Source organism: Equus asinus, chromosome 20, assembly GCF_041296235.1.
Source record: "Equus asinus isolate D_3611 breed Donkey chromosome 20, EquAss-T2T_v2, whole genome shotgun sequence".
NCBI classification, from domain to species: domain Eukaryota; kingdom Metazoa; phylum Chordata; class Mammalia; order Perissodactyla; family Equidae; genus Equus; species Equus asinus.
This window is the reverse complement of record NC_091809.1, coordinates 34784514-34803737: the sequence shown is the minus strand read 5'-3', so window position 1 is coordinate 34803737 and position 19224 is coordinate 34784514. Positions and strand designations below refer to the sequence as shown.

Genomic DNA, 19224 nt, shown 5'->3' with positions numbered 1-19224 from the left:
CTAGGGGACGAGAAGAACTCACCGTCACAGAACTGGATCTACTTGCCTTCTATTCTAGAGATTTCCTAAGAATACTTCTCTTCTGAACTTCAAGGAGTTCTGCTCTTTACCAAGGAAAGCTATTGCCTTATTGGGTGTGAGTGGATTGAGCCAGAGTTAACAGGGTAAACGAAGGCAAAAGTGAAGACGCAGTGTTCAAAATGAATGAAGAGAAAGGCCAGGGTTGAGAAAAGTCTCTGGAGAGTGTGCAACGGGGCAATGAAGACTGCCGTGGAGAGTTCCAGCAGCCTGCTCCCAGCTGCAAGAGACAGGTTACATTCTGTGTGAACAGCGCCCTCTAGAGCACAATCCAAATAGTGCCATCTTGGAGCAGTGAAATTCTGGGGCCCAGAAAGCCTACAGCATCCACCTAGGCACAAGTGCAAAATCTCTTGCCTGTGTTTTTGTATTTAGTTCTCATTAAAACCCTAGGAAGTGGGGAACTGAGATTCAGAGGAGTTAAGCAATTTGCCCAAGGTCACAAAGCAGAAACCTAGAAGAGCAAAGATTAGAAAAATCTAGGTTTACCTAACTGAGAAGGCCTTGCTTTTAAACCCTATGTCATACTCAAAATAGTGACTAAACCATGTAGTGGGAAGGCAAACATTTATTCGGCACCTACTTACTATGCAGCAGGAATAGTGACTTTCCATACGTTTCCTTGCTTAATGCAGAGATCAGTAACAGGGTAAGAGTAACCAAGAGATCAAACCTTTACTAGATATCGAACCTAAATACATAGGGAGGATTTGGACTGGGGGACAGGGGGCAGGTTTCCAGGGACAAGGAAGAGCATGAGCAAAATCACCAAAAAGGGAGAGAAGCAGGGTATGCGAGAGGATGGGGGCTCCACAGAGAGGGTTCAGGACCCACTGGATTGGATCGAAGCGGGAAGGGCCTCAATGCCAGGCGGAGTTCAGAAATGGTCAAGACGTCAAAGTAATTGAGAGGAACTGTGGAAACAGCTGAAGATGTTGTACTGTTAAGCATTGTGCTTACTCTGGAAGCTTCTACAGGCCGTCCTGGCTTGAATGAATGGCAGAAAATGGCGTGAGTGATGGGAATGACATCTTCCATTTGGAGACATTTGTAGGTATCTCCGCGGTGCCGTCACTGCGTCTTTGGCAGTCGGAGGTGTGCAGTGACGGCGCGATGGCTAGTGTGGGAGGATGGGGAGCTTCCTCCCCAGGGGTGGTGAGCTGAGTCTTGTGTACTCACCGCTCCAGCAGATGGCAAAGCGCCCTGGCCTTGGAGTCAGTTAGTTCGGTAACATTTATGGAGTGCCAAGGTCATGCTTAGGCCACAGACCACAGATACAGAGACGAGGAGACACACATTTGAGGCCCGGCCCTGCCTCACACCAACTAGAGAAACTTGAGCAAGTCGCTTAACCTCTCTGAGCCTGCCACGTGTGCCGTCTCTCCTGCTGGGAACACCTGGCCCTCTACTCTCTCCTCCTGGCTGACTTCTTGGTTTCAACCTAAATGTCATTTCTCAGAAAGAAACTTCTATGTCAGTTTCTCAAAGAGAGGTGAGTTCCCGACCACCCCCCTCCTCATTTAAATTGGTTCCCCCTTACAATATTTTATTGTACTCTTTACTTTTTATTTGTAGTGTTTACCCTGATTTTAACTTACAAAATTTCCTTTTGTGATGGTCTGGGGGTAGTGACCCCATCCATCTCTTCCACTGCCCACCTAGCCCTGGGCCAGGAGCGGATGCTCAATAAATGTTTGTCAAGGAAATAAATAAATGCAGTACAGTGTAAATGACTCCAAGTGCTTGATTTTCAGAAGAGGCTGTGGAGAGGGTAATGGAGCCTGTCGCCACTCTCCAGTGCTGGGGTGCAGTCTCCATGGCACCTGGACAGGGCAGATGACTGGCGGACGCTTCACCTAAGTGGCCTTGTGGTCTCGGGCTCCTCATAACCAAACTCTTATCCGCTTTCTTGTAGCCTGGGTTGTCCATATATGTATTACATGTAACAGTAAGTCATACTACATCAGGATAGTAGGTATTTAAAGGAATCCTTTACTGAATTATTTTATGAAGTGAAGAATTAATTTTGAGATAAAATAATCATCCTCCTATTTGTTTTCCTTGTAAAAGTATATGTGTGGGAAGAACAGTTTGTTTTTCTGAAAACTGGACACATCTATAATGGAACAAGTCCTAAATCTCATCTACCGAGCCACTCACCTTAAACGGCACTGGAGTTTAATAAAAGGATTTAAATGTTTACAAAAAGTCGTGTTTCTTATGTGCGTAGAGAGCCTGTTGTTAGTCGGCCTTTCTAGTTCTCTGTGGTTTGGGTTGGTATTACACCAACTCAGTCTTTCCAGCCCAGAAACGAATGAATTCCATGTGGACTGGAGGCTCTGAACATTCTTTCCTGAGTCTCTGTAACAAGAAAGGACACTTTGTTTTTAAGAAAACATATAGAATTTGAAACTTTCGCAACTTACAAAATAGAGGACTCGTTCAGCTAATGCCTTGGCTATAGGCGTTGGGAACTAGTACTCATGACGCTGTACCCACAGGAAAAGAGTGTCACATCAGTACAGCCCGGCTCTGGGAGCCATGCTAAGCAGAAGGCACAGAACACCAGGCTCTTGAGTTTGGATTGGAATTCTGGACACCTTCTAGTGCCACATTCTAGCTTATGTTTGAAGTCTTGCTGTCACGGGCCACCAAGTGGTCTACCAGGCAGGATTGAAGAAGTGGGGGTGGGGTTTGACTCTGGAGTCAGTCACCGACCAGCTCTAGCACTGGGTACTATATCACCTCTCAGGGTGTCAATTTCCTCATCTGAAAAATGGACATTCATGTCTATCCTACAGATGGATAGAAAGAACTTAACACTTGGACATAGAAAGTGATCAAGCTATTAACACCTTCAGTAATACTACCTCCAGCTCTAATTTCTCCAGCAAGTACTAGCCATGCACTGAATGAAAGATCCAATCGTGTCATTATCTGTGATGCCTTTACTTCTAGGCTTCTCTATACCAGTGTCCAGGCTGCAATGGTATCACGTTTATCAGAAAGGTGATGAGAAGGGCAAGGCTCTAGGATAAACCACAAGGCAGTGGATTAGCTGGAGAGCCAGCATTCTTCTTGGTTCTATTGCTCTGCCCTGGGGAGCTTCTGAGGGTCAATGATTACCAGCTTTGGCTTGGGTTCTGCCAAGTCATCAGAGTTACATTTATGGGGCAGCACGTCACCCACCCTCCCACGTCCAGGTGTTTTCTGGGAAAGCCCTGGAGGCAGAGGGAAGCAGAGCCAGCAGCCTTGGTGACCCTTTTGTTCCACATCACAGAGCTGCCCTTGGGCCCACGCTGGATTCCTCTCTTTGGGACTCTCCTTGTCCCCCATCAGAGCTCACCCGAGGGGGCCCCCTCAGAGTGGGCACTGCTGCAGAGACTTCCCACCCGGCTGCTCACAACGCAGATGAACTACTCTAGCAATTGTCTTGACCAATTCTCGTGTCTGCCCCTAAAATGAGGATGGCAAGTGGGAGAAGGGGGACATCCCCCAGACCCCAGAGCCATGCCAGGGCAGGGCATACATGGGGCCCACGCCCACCTACCTCCAGAGGGAAGGCCAGTGGAGACTACCACAGCCCTGCTGATGCACTCGGTCTCGTTCCTTCTGTCCTTCTTTTTACTCGGTGGTGTGCATAACGGCCTGGGAAAGATGAAGTGAAATTCCACTTTATTTCCTCTTATTTGCCCTTCTATCACAATGAAACCCAATCAAAAGAAGTTTTTACATCTCAAAAATGTTACTTAACCTCTCTGAGCCTCAGTTTTTTGTAATAAGTTGGCGATTACAATGCCTATTTGTTGTTATGGGGAGTAAATGGAAAATACACAAATCCACACAAAAACTTGTACACAAATGTTTATAGCAGCATTATTCATAATGGCCAAACAACCCAAATGTCAATCAACTGATGAATCAATGAATAAAATGTAGCCTATCCATTCAAGGCAATATCATCTGGCCATAAAGATGGAAGGAAGTACTAATATATGCTACAACGTGGAAGAACCTTGAAAACACTGTGCCAGGTGAAGGAGGCCAGCGCAGTGTTATTCCTTTATACAGATGTCTAGAATAGGCAAATCCACAGAGAAAGAAAGTCAGATTGCTGATTGTCAGGGAGTTTCTTTCTGAGCTAATGAAAATGTTCTAATGTTGATTGTGGTGATTATGGTTGTACAACTTTGTACAACAAACAATATACTTAAAAAACATTATTGTACACTTTAAATGGGTGGATTATCTGATATGGGAATTATATCTCAATAAAGCTGGTACAGAAAAAATACCTGTTGCATAGAAGAAACTCAGCAACTCCCCTCTTATCCTCATCCCTCTCCTCCATGTCTTAATCCTCAGTTCTTCCTCTTCTCTTTCTACTTCTCTCCTCCAGCACCAGCCAGAAGCACTACTGTAGGCCCTTGTTGGGCCCTCACCTGAACTTGGCGCCTCCCTCCTACAGCAAGCGGCCACTGTGATTCGGGAGGCACCACCATTAAAAATTACTTTCTTGGTCACAAGATCCTGGAGGTACAGAGAGATTTCTCTGCTTATCCTCACTCCTAAACAGAAGCTCTGCCTGCACCTGGAGAGTTACCTCTCCTCCCGGCATCTATGGGAGAACTTCTTCTTCCCTACCCAGTCCAGAGGGTGAGGGGCGGAGCAGTTGGGGCAGAGTGTGGGCATCTCCCACCCACCTACCTTCACCTGCGTTCCACAGGACTGACCCTGAGTGGGCAGCTCCAGGGCGAAGTCCTGTCTCAGCTCTGCCCATTCACCTCTCACACCTCCCAGGGCTGGAGGTCAGGCTAAAGTCATGTGCTTGGGACCGAGTCTGCAGTTCCAAAAGCGTGGCAGGCCCACAGACTCATGGACTAGCTGACCGATGCCCCGGAAGTGGGGTGGGAGGAATTCACAGGGCTGTGGCCCCATCCAGCTGTACCACTGCCCCAGCCTCAACTCAGCCACGATGCTCCCTGCGCCGTCGCATGCTCGCTCATCTTCTCTCCCGCTCTCATGGGGACTCAGTTTTGTTCTCTCCCTCTCTCTCTTTCCCTCAGTACATCTTTTATTTTTAATTCTTCTAGCATTTTGTTCCTTGCCTATAACCCTTGTTCTATTCCTGGAGTCAATAATATTAATAATCCAATTCTCATTTAAACCAGCCTCCTGGTGTATCAGCACTACCTCACAGATAAGCCAGAACTCCAGAGGACTGTTTAAAACCCCTCCTTGTCCCACATTCCTGCCATACCATTCTTTCCTCTGCCCCACACTCACCAAGAACAGAAAATAAGGGGACATGACAAATAACTGTATGGGGCAGGGGATCCTTACTGCTTCCTGGGGTCACAGCTGGGAGAAAGCTATGTGGAGTCCATATTCAGGGCCTCTCAAGGAAATGACAGAAAACTACACACTGTGCATTCCCAGAGGTTGGCCTCTTTCTCAAAGGCAGGGCTGGATTTCCTTGTGTGCTTCCCCAACAAGGGCCACTATCAATAGGAAGAAAGAACGTACCAGGCCAATCCCTAGCTATTTTCAGTTGCCTACCTTAAAAAAAAATCCTCACCTGGATAAATATAAAGCATGATAACCTGTGTCATCACACACCATCAGGACCAAATCCGTATCTCATTAAGTATCATAAATAAACGATGGTTTGGGGGGAAGAAACTAAGGTATAACCCGTGTCCTATTATGAGCACAAATTCCTGCAAAAAGAAGCAAGGCCAGTCTACCTGGACAGGGTGTGCAGGCGGCCCAGTTTCAGTCTGGCCTTGAAACCTGTGGTCCAGAGTCAGACTTGAATCCCAGCTCTAGCGCTGATTGGTGCGTGACTGAGCCAGCTGCCTGGGTTTTTACAGAGTTAATTTCCCAATATAATCGATTAAGCCTGGAAAACAAAAAAGAAAAGTCACTAAGGAAAGCTAATGAGCAGTTAGGACCCTGGAGCTCACTGTAAGTTGTGTTTGCTTTTTTGTAGGATGCGTCCGTCTTGCTGCTCTGCCTAAAACTAAATTGTCACTGTTCTCGTCCTTCCATACTCCCACCATACTGCCAATAACTGTACCCACTTTCAGCAATGGGTTTTTCCCAATATCCTTTAAGTCTCGGAATAGTTCATCCTGCTAAGGCTCCCCTGTGCTGCACTGGGCCAGACAGAGAAGAAAAGAGGAAAGAAGACCAGTAGGAATTGCCAAGAGATGAACAACTGGACTCAGCGCTGAACGAAATCCTGGCTCCCCGGCACCTGGAGGGTGTGAGTTTCGAGTTGTGCATGGCACCAAGACTGAGAATATCATTGCAAAAGGCCAGCGGATAGGGTTGGCAAAGCAAAGATGGGTTCAGCAGCTGTCCTGAAGGCAGTGAGGGATAGGCTGTAAGGTGGTATAGACCTTAGTTTAAACTCCACCCCTTCGACTTATCAACAGGATAAACCATCTTCCTTCTCCGAAGCTAAGTGTTCACCATAAAAATGGAGATAAGAATACCTCTTTCACAGCCCTGAGATAGAAATCAGAGTAAGGCCACTCCACAGAGGGTCCAGCATGGTGGAAACCTCAGTGATGTCAGGTTCCTTCCTTTCTTTGCAGGGCTGAGGAGCCCCGATGAAGAGACGGCCAAAGGTCGGGTTGGCAGCTGGGGAGTAATTTTAACTCCCAGCTCTGGATTTGAGCTGGTGGGGCTGGCTCTCCTGCCAGACCCAAGGACTAACTCGGAAGTGCGACGTGAGCTGCAGAGGAAATGCAGGAAGGGCATGTAGTCTTGCCTGGGGGAGATGACAGGCCTTGGAATGTATTTTTACGCCTGCCTCCCTTACCCCTGTCCTCCCCGGCTCCTCGCGGAAGCTCACCCACAGGAACCTCTGGGAGTGGGAGGAGAGCGGGCCCTGGGCTGCTTTAAAGGGGACCTGTAAGGAGCATTTGGCATACATGAAGCCCAGAGGGAGAAGACTTTGTTTATCCGGCTACTAGGGAAAAATTAACAAAGGGGGAAAAAAGGCTGAGGATCAGAAAGAAAAACATTGCCTATAAAACAATGAGATTAGATTAGCCCATGAAGATCCAATTGTGCCAGACGAATTGAATTTCCTCTGAGGTTAGCATGACCAGCCTTCCAGATCCAGACGTAGCTGGAGCACAGGGCTAGGTGATTGACGCCTGACACCATCCTTACCCTAAGAGCTTGTAGCAGGACTTCAGGTCTCTTGACCCCGTGCTGGGATGAGAGGTGCATCTGCACCTGGGCTTGCTGGGCAGCACACCCGGGGTAGATCACCTTGGGCTGAAACTCCTACTCTAAAAAAATGTTCCTAGCACCCTCTTGTTTTCCTTCTTCGCACCTAATACAACTTATTTTATATTTATTTCATTTAATTTGCGCCTTCCTCAGCTCTGTAAATGGCACAATCACCCATGAGTTCAAGAGAAACCTTGATTCCGTCTTGATTCTGTTTTCTCTCACCCCCATATCCAATCCATCAACACATCTTGTCTGCTCTTCCTACGACATATATTCAGGGGATGTCCTCTTCACCCCATCTCCATTGTGGCCGTCTTTGTCCAAACCACCATAACTGTTGCTTCAGCTACAGAAGTCACCTGCTTATTGACTCTGCTGTCTCTCCCGCCTCCCTATGCTATGTTGCCCATCACCAGAGGGAAGTATTCTCCTGTAAATCAGATCATGCTGCTGCCTTGCTTAAGCCTCTCTTGGCTTCCCCTTGCCCTATGACCTCAAGGCCCTATATAACCTGGGCTCGGCTACACTCCCCAGCCCCACTTCATTCCTGTGTTTCCACCAGCTCGGGTGCTCAGAGGTCCATGCTGTTCCTAGCCTGGTCTTTTCCACTTGCTGTGCCCTCCTTCAGGACAACCCCACTCTGGGTCTTCCTATGGTCACTTCCTTCATGTCACTCAGGACTCAGCTTCATCATCACCAGCACCAAGCGCCTCTCAGCGTTCAATCTAAGGTAGCGCTCACTCAGTCAACTCTGTCTCTCCATTCTGTTTTAGCCTCTTCCCATCTCCTATCATTCTAAGATGTCCTCCTGTTTGTTTACCTAATTATTATGTGTTCATGTTCTGTCTGTCTCCCCTCTACTAGAACGCACACTCCAGGAAGCAGCCCGTCTTGTTTTCCTCGGAATCCTCAGCACCTAGATCTGCAGTAGAGACTCCACAAACATGTATTGAATGAGTGAAAGTCCGTGTCTTCCCCTGGCTGGAAGTGCCACAAGTGCCCTCAGACTCGGTCTGATCCATTCACCACTTTATATCCAACACCACCCATTGGGCCTCAACACTCTCTCTAAATAGAAATGGAGGGGAGGGAGACAGAGAAACACAGAGAAGCTATTTTCCTCCAAATGGCAGCTGAATACATTTTTTACGTGCTCACCCAACTAACGACCAAATAAACAGCCAGTGATGGTATGAAAACTACCCGTGGAGAATTCATAAATGCCCACACTGATGGATGACGGAGACAGTGCCTGTTCATAAGCATTATATGCCTCTGCAGACATTTTTTCCCCTCCTCATTTTTTAAATTGAAGTATAGTTGACATACAATATTAGATTAGTTTCAAGTGTACATCATAATGATTAGATATTTATATACATTATGAAATAATTACCACAATGTCTAGTAACCATCTGTCACCATACAAAGTTATTATAATAGTATCAACTATATCCCTTATGCTGTACATTACATCCCCGTGACTTATTTATTTTATAATTGGAAGTTTGTGCCTATTAATCCCCTTCACTTATTTCACTCATGCCCCACCTCCACCTTTGGCGACCACCAGTTTGTTCTTTGTATCTATGAGTTTGCTTCTGTTTTGCTTTTTAGGTTCCACATAGAATTGAAATCATTCGGCATTTGTCTTTCTTTGCCTGACTTATTTCACTTAGCATAATACCCTCTAGGTCCATGCATGTTGTCCCAAATGGCAAGATTACATCATTTTTTGTGGTTGAGTTATATTCCATTATATATATATATACCACATCGTCTTTATCCATTCATCTATTGATGGACACTTAGTTTGCTTCTATATCTTGGCTGTTGTAAATAATGCTTCGAAGAACATAAGGGTGCATGTGTCTTTTCAAATTAGTGTTTTCATTTTCTTTGGATAAATACACAGAAGTGGAATTGCTCAATCACACAGTAGTCCTTTTTTTTAATTTTTCTGAGGAAGATCTATACTGTTTTCCATAGTGGCTCCATCAATTTACATTCCCACCAGTAGTGTACAAGGGATCCCTTTTATCCACATCCTCACCAACACTTGTTAGTTTTTTTCTTTTTGATAATAGCCATTCTGAGGTATGAGGTGATATCTCACTGTGATTTTGATTTGCATTTCCCTGGTGATTAACTTAAGCTTAGATTTCCTACAATGTGTAGTGGCACATACATCTCATGTATTTCAAACTCAATACTGTGCTTAGAAATGTACATGAGAAACACATGTGTTTCTGAACATTTGTTTGCATGATCAAAAAACTAACCATTTTTAGTGTTTATTTACTTGGTCAAGGATTTGAAAGTTCTTAAAAGTGCAAAAATAGCTGAATCACAGGCAAGAGCTCAGAGAAACTAAAGAAAATGTGGATGAAATAGAGCGAGCAGGTGCAGTGTGGGACTCAGGGAGGCCCTGCAATGAGCTGCAGGTGGAGGAACTGGAAATGAGGGGACAGGTAAGTGTGCACTCCTGACCACACAGAAGTCCCCAGAGAAACCCTCTGCTCCTAGAGGAGCTGTGCACCACAGCGGCAAGCCCTGAAAATTGAGATATGGCAGGAGAGATACGGCAGTTAAGGCAACCACATGCCACCAGATTCTACTGACGAGTCACCATTGTTAGAATGGCATTTGACTCTGGCTACAGTCAGTGTTTGCTGAATGAGTCAATTGACGGTGAAGGAAAAATGGGAAGGGGGTATATCTTTCAGTGTTATTTGAAGATGAAAGGAGACGAGATGTATAAGAGTAACTGGCAATTAATGAATGTTCCATAAAGTTTTCTTGAATCTAGTTCTGTCTGAGGGTAGTTTTTCCTCAAACCCGTGGATCAACAATAACTAACGTGTATGGATCTTGCTCTGTTCCAGGCCCCCTCCATGTGTAAACTCAATTGTTACAACTACTGTGTGACGTGGACAACATCATTATTACTCCCAGTATATAGAGGAGAAAACCAAAGATCAGAGAAGCCAAGTTATTGATCCAAGTTCACAGAGCCAGAAAGTTAGAATTCAGCCTGCTATAGTTTCAACTGGTATGATATGTGTCCACCTTGGGTTTAATCACTGGAAGAAACTCATTAAAGCACATCCCTTCCGATATGACTTCTTTGGCTCAGACAGAAGATTGGCGGTGTATTCTCTGCAAGACCCTCATACCAGCTGGGCAGATCGCCTCTCACAAGTGATGGGGGCGCACTGCGAGGTTTGACTTGACTTTACGGGATTGGGGTTGAAAGATCGAAATTACAGTAGGGGAAAAGGAATGGACACTTGTTGAGTGTCTGCTGTGTGCCAGAAACTGTGGTAGGGGCCTTGCAGAAAGGCCTTCCTTTAATCCTCACAGTGACCGCACAAAGTGGTGTCATTATCTCTGTTTTACAAGAGAAGCAGCTGAGGCTTAGAGAGGTTAAATAGCTCATGTGAGGCAGAGCTGAGATGGGAGCCCAAATCATACTGGATCCTTCTGCCACAGTCCCTGAAGATTTGGCCCATAAGATGGGTGAATTCTGAGCTCAGGTCGGGGAGGAAAGGCAGGCCAGCCTGGGGAAAGGGCAGGCCTTCCAATTCGGTTCTCTTCTTTCTCTCCTTCCTTGCCCACTCTTTCTTTGCTTGTTCCTTCCCGTTGTCCTTCTGTCAATAAACACTTACTGAGAGTATCACACGCTGGGCTCTGTGCCAGGAGCTGGGGATGTAGCATTAACAAGAGTGATATTCGGGGAGGTGGAGAGAGCTGGACAGATAATAAAAAGGGACCCAAGAAGCACGGAAATCATAGATTGTGATAAGGGCTAAGAAAGCAACAGCAAAGAGGGTGACCTTGAAAAGTATCAGTAAGTAGAAGGGCGCTGCTGGGTGCCAAGGTTGTGGGGGCGGCAAGGCCATGAGGAGAGAGGCGGGGCAAGCTCGGACTCGGCCCCCTCACTACCTGCAGCAGCACCTGCTGATCCTGCCGAGGGCATTGCTCAGAGAGTTTTCGAATTTCAGACAGACTTAAGAAACCTGGAGAGCTCAGGAAGGAGGCCTGCCCGAGGGGCCAAATCAAGCTGCAGTTGTCCCATCCGTCAAGTGACAATAACAATCTACCTCCCAGGGCCATCACACACATTAAATGACGCAGTGTTTGGGAGAGTTCAGGTAGATGAGTGACGGACTGTATAAAAGTGAGTTGGAACTGTAGCAAGAGGGAGTTCAGTTAGACGTAAGGAAGAACTTTTTGACTGAAAGGACGATATGATGCTATAGTAGGTTTGTGATGAAGAGTCTTACCTATATTGACAATTTAGAATAGAAACAATAACTATCTGCCCCAGATAAGTCCCTGACACTTCATAGGCTTCGTAGTGAAATGAATAAATATAGAAATGAATGCAGGTGTGCCCTGCAGGAGGAGATGACTTAAGGAACTTCAGAAGTCTCTTTGCTATTACTACAGCAGGGATTCCAGAAGATTCTCTGAAGAAAAGTGAAGGCATCGCCAATTGGAATATTGAAAATTAGCCCAGTGCCACTGCAAGGGTGGGTCTTGTGGCCCACATTAGCTGGACCAAGGGCCTGGAGACACAACAGCCTGGAGACGCTGCCCAGCGCTGCAGGACGCGGGGCTAGCAGGACGCAAGGAGAGAAGAAAGAAGAAAACTTTGCCTGGAGCTGCTAGAAAGGTGAGAGGCGGGGTGGCTCTGAAAGCCAGCTGCGATACAGAGGAAAGATCCATGGAGACTGGGCAACCCAGCTCCCCCGTGACCAACTTGTGTGAGCGGGCCCCTCCAGAGCCCTCCCCTGGCAGAGTAATTTCCCCATGTCTGGGGCATGCTGGCCACGCTGCTTGGGCCTGACTGGAATACTTGGAAAAGCAAAAACATGTTATGCACAACGTCCAAGATTACTTTTATTAACTCGGGCGGGAAGAGCCAACCGTGCAGAGGCAAAACCAGCATCTTTCTGTCAGGCATTGTGCCTTCTCTTCATCCCCAGTCTCAGGCAGGGACTAGGAATGGCTCAGCATCTGGTATATAGTCACCAACAAAATATGCATAGCATTTACTGTATCTGCATTTGGAAATTAGCCTGCCTGTGGTCTGGCTATTAGAGTCCCTGGGGCCCCTCTCACCCACATGGCTAAGCAGGCAAAGACAGGAACTACTGCACTGCCAGCTTCCACCCACGCTCCTTCCTGAAGAAAAGTGGCCAGCTCAGGGGACTGAAAGAGGACGGCTTCCTGAGGCAGCACTCACTAGCAGCTCAGGATGGATGCTCAGGGACCTGGGGTGGGGGGAAGGGAGTCAGTTGGGACAGTCCCATGTGGAGGAGTGTGCTGAGCATTTAGAACAGAACAAGAGACTGCTGGAGTGAGGAGGCAGAGCTGCGGGCAGCAGGGTGGAGAGGTGGGGCAGGGCCCGTAAGAGGGGGAAAGCCTCAACCATTGGCTGCCTGGGGTTTATGGCACCTCTGGGGTCTCTGGGGCCTCAGCAGAAAGGAAGCTGCAAGGCTGGTTTACGGGGTAGACCCAGGCATGCCGGGGAAAGGCATAAACAGGGGAGGCAGCGACTGTCCTTGGTCCAAGCTTAAGCTGTGCGTCATTGAAGAGCGTCTCTGCTCCTGCAAACCAGCAGAGGGAGTGGGGTCAGTGGGGTTCAGCTCTGTGGTGCAAGAACACAAGACCAAGAGGAAGGGGCTCACGCAAAGCCCCCTTGCAGGAGCCGGGATAGGAAAAGACTTCCAAGAGCACCAGGTCATGCGCTGCCTGTGCGCCAGCCACCCTAAAGCCCCTCCCAGACAGACAGACTCAGGTTCCATGTCTGCCCAAGGAACATGGCCAGCAGCTTACTCACAAATGGAATCTGTTCCTGCCTCTCAAAACTTCTACAGACCAGCCTTCTTCCTGATATCTAACCCAAATCCTTAGGCTGAGATTTGAATCAACTGTCATCTTGTCTTCAGTAGGTATGAGAAAACCAGCCTCTTCATATGTTAGAAAGAAATTTTGGCCCACAACCCTGGGCTGACCTTCTCAAGTGACGGCCTGTTTCCAGCTTCACTTCACTGTCGCTGTAGGCAGACCCGTGGGAAGGAATTGGCCCACTTCATGCCCCTGTGATCTCTCTACTCACACGGTTCCAGGTGCCAGCCGGGACTGGGCTCATGTCCCCCCGCCCTCCACACCCCTTCTTTCACTGCTACAAGATACTTAAAGAAGCATCTTTGTCTCTAGAAACCCAAATCTGCAAAAACCACCATCAGCTGTAAAGCACTCAGCCAAGGGAACTCAGGCATTAAAAGGAAGGTGAACGAAACCCAAATCCTGTACACGTTTTTCCCCATTTCTCTGCTAGCCTCTTTCCTCACTGGACTTCATTCTGTCTGTGTCTTAACAGTGGTGAGCATCTGCATCGGCTGGGGAAGAAAACCTCAAGTTCTCACACACAGTGGATTTGGACAAGGTGAGAAGCGAGAAGAGCCCCAGCCTCTGAAGGGATTCTCGGACCTGGTCCAGGTAAGCATTCTGAGTTAGGATCTCTCAGAACTTCCCCTCCCCTCCCCCTCTAAGGGCATGGAGTAGCTGAGAGAGGAGAGGAGCCTTCTCTCCTGCCCATTGCACCCTGCTGGGGCCGCTCTGGAAACAGACTGGGTAGGTGAGACCCACGGGGTAGACTATGCTACATTCAGGCCCGTCGCTCACGAGTGTCCTCCCAGTGAGACCAAAACTTCTGCAAGGTAGGGACTGTCTTCGCACTTTAGGAAAGCCCCTCACAGAGTGAGTTATTCTAAGGTGATCCTCTGACCATTCTGTGACTTATCTCTGAATCCAACTCAAGCTCTCCATACTCTATGCATAATTCATCAGCGGTTCAAACCGCAACAACATCAGACTTTGATCCTGAAATAGCTGAATGCACCTTCCAGTAAAGACTAGGATCACTCTTATCTCTCTGAACATCTCATCACTGGACTTGGACTCCAAGGGGCCAAATTTCAGGGAGTCTTTTTGCTGTGAGAAGCTAACAACAGTTACTCATAGTTGCCGAGTTCTGTCAAGCTTTTCAAGGACAAATGGCAGATCTGGATAGAGCCAGAAAGCTCCCAAGAATGTAATCAAGGGCAGTGAACCATGAGCCTGCCCCTAGGGATAGTCACCTGAGAGAGCTATGGTTGTTCTAACTGCAGCGACAGTATTAACCTGTTGCTTTCAACTGTGTTGCGTTGCATATGGAAATCTGCTCCCTGGGAATATGGTGGCACAGTGATACACACTGGTAGGTATAATTCCTGAATCTGAGCTGAGAAACATTGGTGTTTGTGCAATTGGAAGAGAGGGAGGGCCATGTATTGGGAAATTCTAAATAAGTGGACATTTCTGGCTTGTATTTCAGAGTATTCAAAAAGAATCTTCTCTTAGAAGCATAGGTGGGTGACATGCATCTAACTAGAATACGAAGTTTAGGAGGCTTGATAACTGCGTGACGAAGCATGGGGCAGACGTACGCACAATGAGACAGACTGTCGCATACTGGAGAACTGACTCGGGGAAATAACAACAGGCTTCTCTGAGTGAGGAAGTTGTTGATCCAAAGCAAAGTTGGGTGAATTCAGGTTTATATTTTTCCTGAGGACTTTGAGCAAGTCATCGCCTTCCTCCAGGCCTTAGTTTCTTTCTTTGAACAATGAGTGATCTGGACTTGATGAACCCTTAGAATGATTGTTAAAAATTAGTTTCAATGCTCTATTTTTTAAAGTGATGATATTGGGTTGGGTTTTATATTAACAGCTAGAGCCCATAACAAGAGCTTTTGAGAAATAACTACTTGGGGTGGAACATCTTTGGACTCTCAACAGTCTCGAAGTTGCCCATTCTCTGCATTATTCTTGGTTTCTTTCTGCTATTCTTCAAACAGAACCCGGGAGTTTCCCTGTAAGAGCATTGCCCCCTCTGCTCCCTCACGGATTCTGACGAGGCAATGGCAAGGATGGCAACACTCTCTCTATACATCCTTCCTAATAAACTCAGCAAGGACGGCTTAGGATCGTCCCATCTGGAGCAGAGAATGAAGTCCAGTGAGCTCTTTAACCTTAAAGTGATTTTTTGCTTATGTTTGACTTTTCTAGGGTCTACCACCTACATGTCTCCACTCTAATTTCTCCTTCATCTTTTTTTAAGTGCTTGTTTGTTTTTATTCTGTTTTATTTTTCCCATTTATACACATACTCCTTGCTTCTTCATGAAGATTTATGAACACATAATCAAGACAACCACTTTTTTCTCACTAGAGCAGAGCTAATGTTATTTATTATTCAATGCATGTTCCAGGAGACAGAGCAGAGAGGGAAGGTGTAGGTCCCTTTCTCTTCACCTTGGGCTTTAGCCTAAGTCATCACCATCCTGTACTTGCCTTCCCCAACTATAAAATTGGAACGGTTTTATTAGCCTTGAGATGAAAGTAGATGGTCACTTTTGGCTTTCCATCGACCTCGTTATCAGGAATACCATCACCTCCACCTCTGAAAATGCCCAGCTCATATGGGGAAAAGAGAAGTTGCTAAGCAGAAGTCTTTAAAACTAATTACGATATTCAACTATCCTCAATTAACTACTGGGCAAATTCTTTGATTTCTGTGCCAATAAATTCATTCAGTAGTGACTCGAACTAGCAACATAATGCATATTCTGGCAACTTCTTCTGTGTCTTGGGCCCTTTAAAATCTATGTTGGACTCACTGTCAGGACCCCTGAGTTACTTCAGCTCTAGGGAGAAAAGTCCCAGGGTTGCCTTAAAGTGGCTGACCTGAAGTCAGTAGATCAGGAATTAAACCGCAAAGTGCTGATTTTTTCCAGATATTCCGAACTGTGTGACGTTGCTTAATATTTCAAGGCCTCTCACCCCACCTGCCAAGTGGAAGGAGGAGGGATGTATGGTGGATACTGGAGTTAGACAGATGTGGGTCTGAATCCCAGTTCTGCCACTTCCTGTCTGTGTGACTTGGCTCAGGTTCTCAGCCCGGAGCTTCTGTAACAGTGCGCCTGAAGGGGGTCCTGTGTACCAGGATGCTAATCCTCTCAGCCTCATCCAAGGCCTCAGTGCTCAGGGAGAAAAAGAGACATGGGCTAACTCTGAGAACTTTCCTTCTCCCCAAACACGCATGGCTTTCAAAGGCACAGAAAAGCAAGTGACCATAGGCTTTATTTCTGAGGAGGAGGCAGCTGAAAAACCGGTGCCCTGCCCTGCACAGTCCCTGACTCCCCATAACATCCGCGGGCCGTTAACTTCTGTCTCTGTGGCCAAGGGGCCACAGTGGATGTGTGAGGGAAATGTAAAGAAACACTCTTTTCCATTCAAAGTTTGTTTGTCACTCTGGGGAAGTTTCCTGAATGAGACCAGCCAACCCTTGTGTTCCTATTTTAGAGTTACACTTCATCCCAGCAGCCAGTCTGTGACTAGATGTTGTGTATCTTGCCTCTTAGCATCTCCTATCCAGTTTCCTTGGCAATGGTCTTACCCACCCCAATCCACCTTGCACTTTGTAGACAAAGCAGCGTTTCTAAAATGGACGTATGATCTTACATGGTTTCTCTTACCTTCCAGATACTGCCCGAGCTCCTTAGCATTACACTTGAGGCCCTTTATCCATGTGCTTGCTCTGCAGCTTCTCTTGTCTCATCTTTCTTCACCCCTCCCCATGCCACCCCCCTCCAGCCACACCAGCTTGGTATTCCCTGTACCTGCAACACTCTCCCATGCCTCCATATTTTTGTAAATGCCGTTTCCTTGTTCTGGAAGGCCCTTTGTCCTGCCCCCACCTGCCTTCCTAGGGAGTTTAAGATCATGCTTCCACGAGTTCTTCTATAAGCAAAGTAGGATGTCCTTCTTGTGCAGTGACTATATCAGGACTACACTGCTGTGTGACAGTCCCTCTTCATCACAGTGTTTATCCTGCTGGAGTGTAATAGCCTGTTTCCACACACATATCCCCCTGAACTGTGAGTACCATGAGAACAAGGGCCAGTCACTAATTTCCCAGGACCTATCACAGTTCCCAGAACGTAGTGGGGGCCCATTGTAAGCGTGTTGAAAGGCAAATAAGGAAAAACACCTGTATGTATAATAATAATATGAATGAGAAGGACAATAATGAAAAGAAGAAAGACAATAGTTATCATTAGCATCTTAAATTGTAGAAGCAAGAGGAGTGAAATTTGGGTCAAAACTCAGAATCAAACTGCTGGGACATATAAGCAACCCCGGGGAGAACTCTAAGAGAAGCATTAGGAAGCCTTCAATCCGCAGAAGCCACGGGGCAGATAAAAGGCAAGCATGTGAGTCCAAGCTGAATCCTTGGAAAATCACCGAGCTGTGCAAAGGTCCAGAGTAGATTTGTCAACTGGCACAGAACAACGAATTGCCGAGAGAAGGAAAGAGACATGCATGAGAAAGTCCGAGTCTCAGGTCTGCGGAGCAGAGCACGCTTGGCAATAGAGCATGTTACATGTTTCCAAAGAACCAGAGAAAAACAGAACCCCAACAGCATCAAAGCTCCAAGAACCATTCACAAGGAATCCACTCATGGAGCTTTTTGACAAGTCCAGCCCTGCACCCTTACTGACTCGGTGTGCTTCTTCACACAAAAGAAAATCCATCCTCACGCCTTAAGTACAAAAACAAAAACAAAAACCACTTTTCTGATGGCTTCTCCCTTCATGGGTAGGTGCTCCTACCCCATTGTGCTTTGAAAAATTGAAGCTGACTTAGTGAGGTGACACTTTTACAGCACACTGTCGTATAAGACAACATGAGCAGAGCCCGTGACTGAAGGGCACCTGCCGGGGGCTGGGTAAGTCTTCGTCTACCATGGCCTCCTTACCCAAATCACCATATTTTGCTCCATTTTTTGTGCCCAACTACAGAAAAGACACACATTTTTCCTAAATATGCAAAAGACAAACTTCTTCTGAGTGACTATGCACAGAATCTGTAAGACATAGATGTTTGGAGAAGGGGGTCCCATGCCTGTTCATTCTTGGGCTCATATAAAGCAGATCATAGGCGAACAGTGGCATTCACTGCCACGGAGCTTTTGTCACAGCAGCATTTAGGGAGCTGAACAAATGTTGAGAAATCCAAATGCATTCACATGGAATCATACAACATTTCAGAAAATGAGAGAAAACCATTCCAGTGAAGGTAAGTGAAATGTCTTACTAACACCAGTCACCCAGATAAGCCTTAAGCCTTTTCCATAATAGACCTCACTAGCACCTTTATACTCTACCTTAAAGTTGGAAAAGGCTTGAGAGAGCTTCTGCTATTGTTATGCAAGATCTTGCAGCAATTGAAGGATGCCATCAGAGACAGAAGCCCCACTCAGAGCTCTACACCAAGAAGAGAAGACCATGGAACCAGACGTGACATGATCAGAGGTTTTAACTGCCCTCCAGCTCAGAGCTGTGAAATGGCTGAGGGAGAGCAGGATGAAGCTCACAGCTCAGAATCCATATGTGACCAGAAGATCACAAGCATCAATTGAGTGAGTTAAAACCATGCTTTCATTCCCCAGGAGTGGTGGACAGTCTGTCTAGACTTGAGGTGGGGAAAAGAGGGCTCAGTTTCCACCAGAATTAACTCTTTTTTTCTACAAAGGGCAAGGAGACATTTCTCCCTCTTACCTCATGGATTGCCAGAGGAAGTGTAGAGACAAAAACTCAATTTCTTGGTCCCCAAGAAAGCAGCTGGATCCTTGATGTGAGCAAGTCCTTGCACTTTTGGTGCCAAGTGAGGGTGTCTGAGGCCCTGTTGGTTTTTATGTCTGTGGGTCAGCTCAGACCAGCTGCCAACTCATCTGTATGCAACGGCTTTCAAAAAACACAGTTTACTTTAGAACTGGATCC

At 46.7% G+C, this 19224-nt stretch overlaps 1 protein-coding gene across 2 annotated transcripts in view; it reads right to left on the bottom strand.

Moving 5' to 3' along the window:
- The window catches only part of KCNJ1 (potassium inwardly rectifying channel subfamily J member 1), a 28355-nt gene extending 9131 nt beyond the window's left edge, over positions 1-19224 (bottom strand). The window contains exons 1-4 of one of the 2 annotated variants that reach the window (XM_014864060.3): positions 19003-19224; positions 5826-5980; positions 3629-3726; positions 2239-2439 (exon numbers count right to left, since the gene is read on the bottom strand). The gene's annotated coding sequence lies outside the window, so the exon portion shown is untranslated. The remainder of the gene's footprint in view (positions 1-2238; positions 2440-3628; positions 3727-5825; positions 5981-19002) is intronic. The other variant, XM_014864061.3, reaches the window with a different exon arrangement.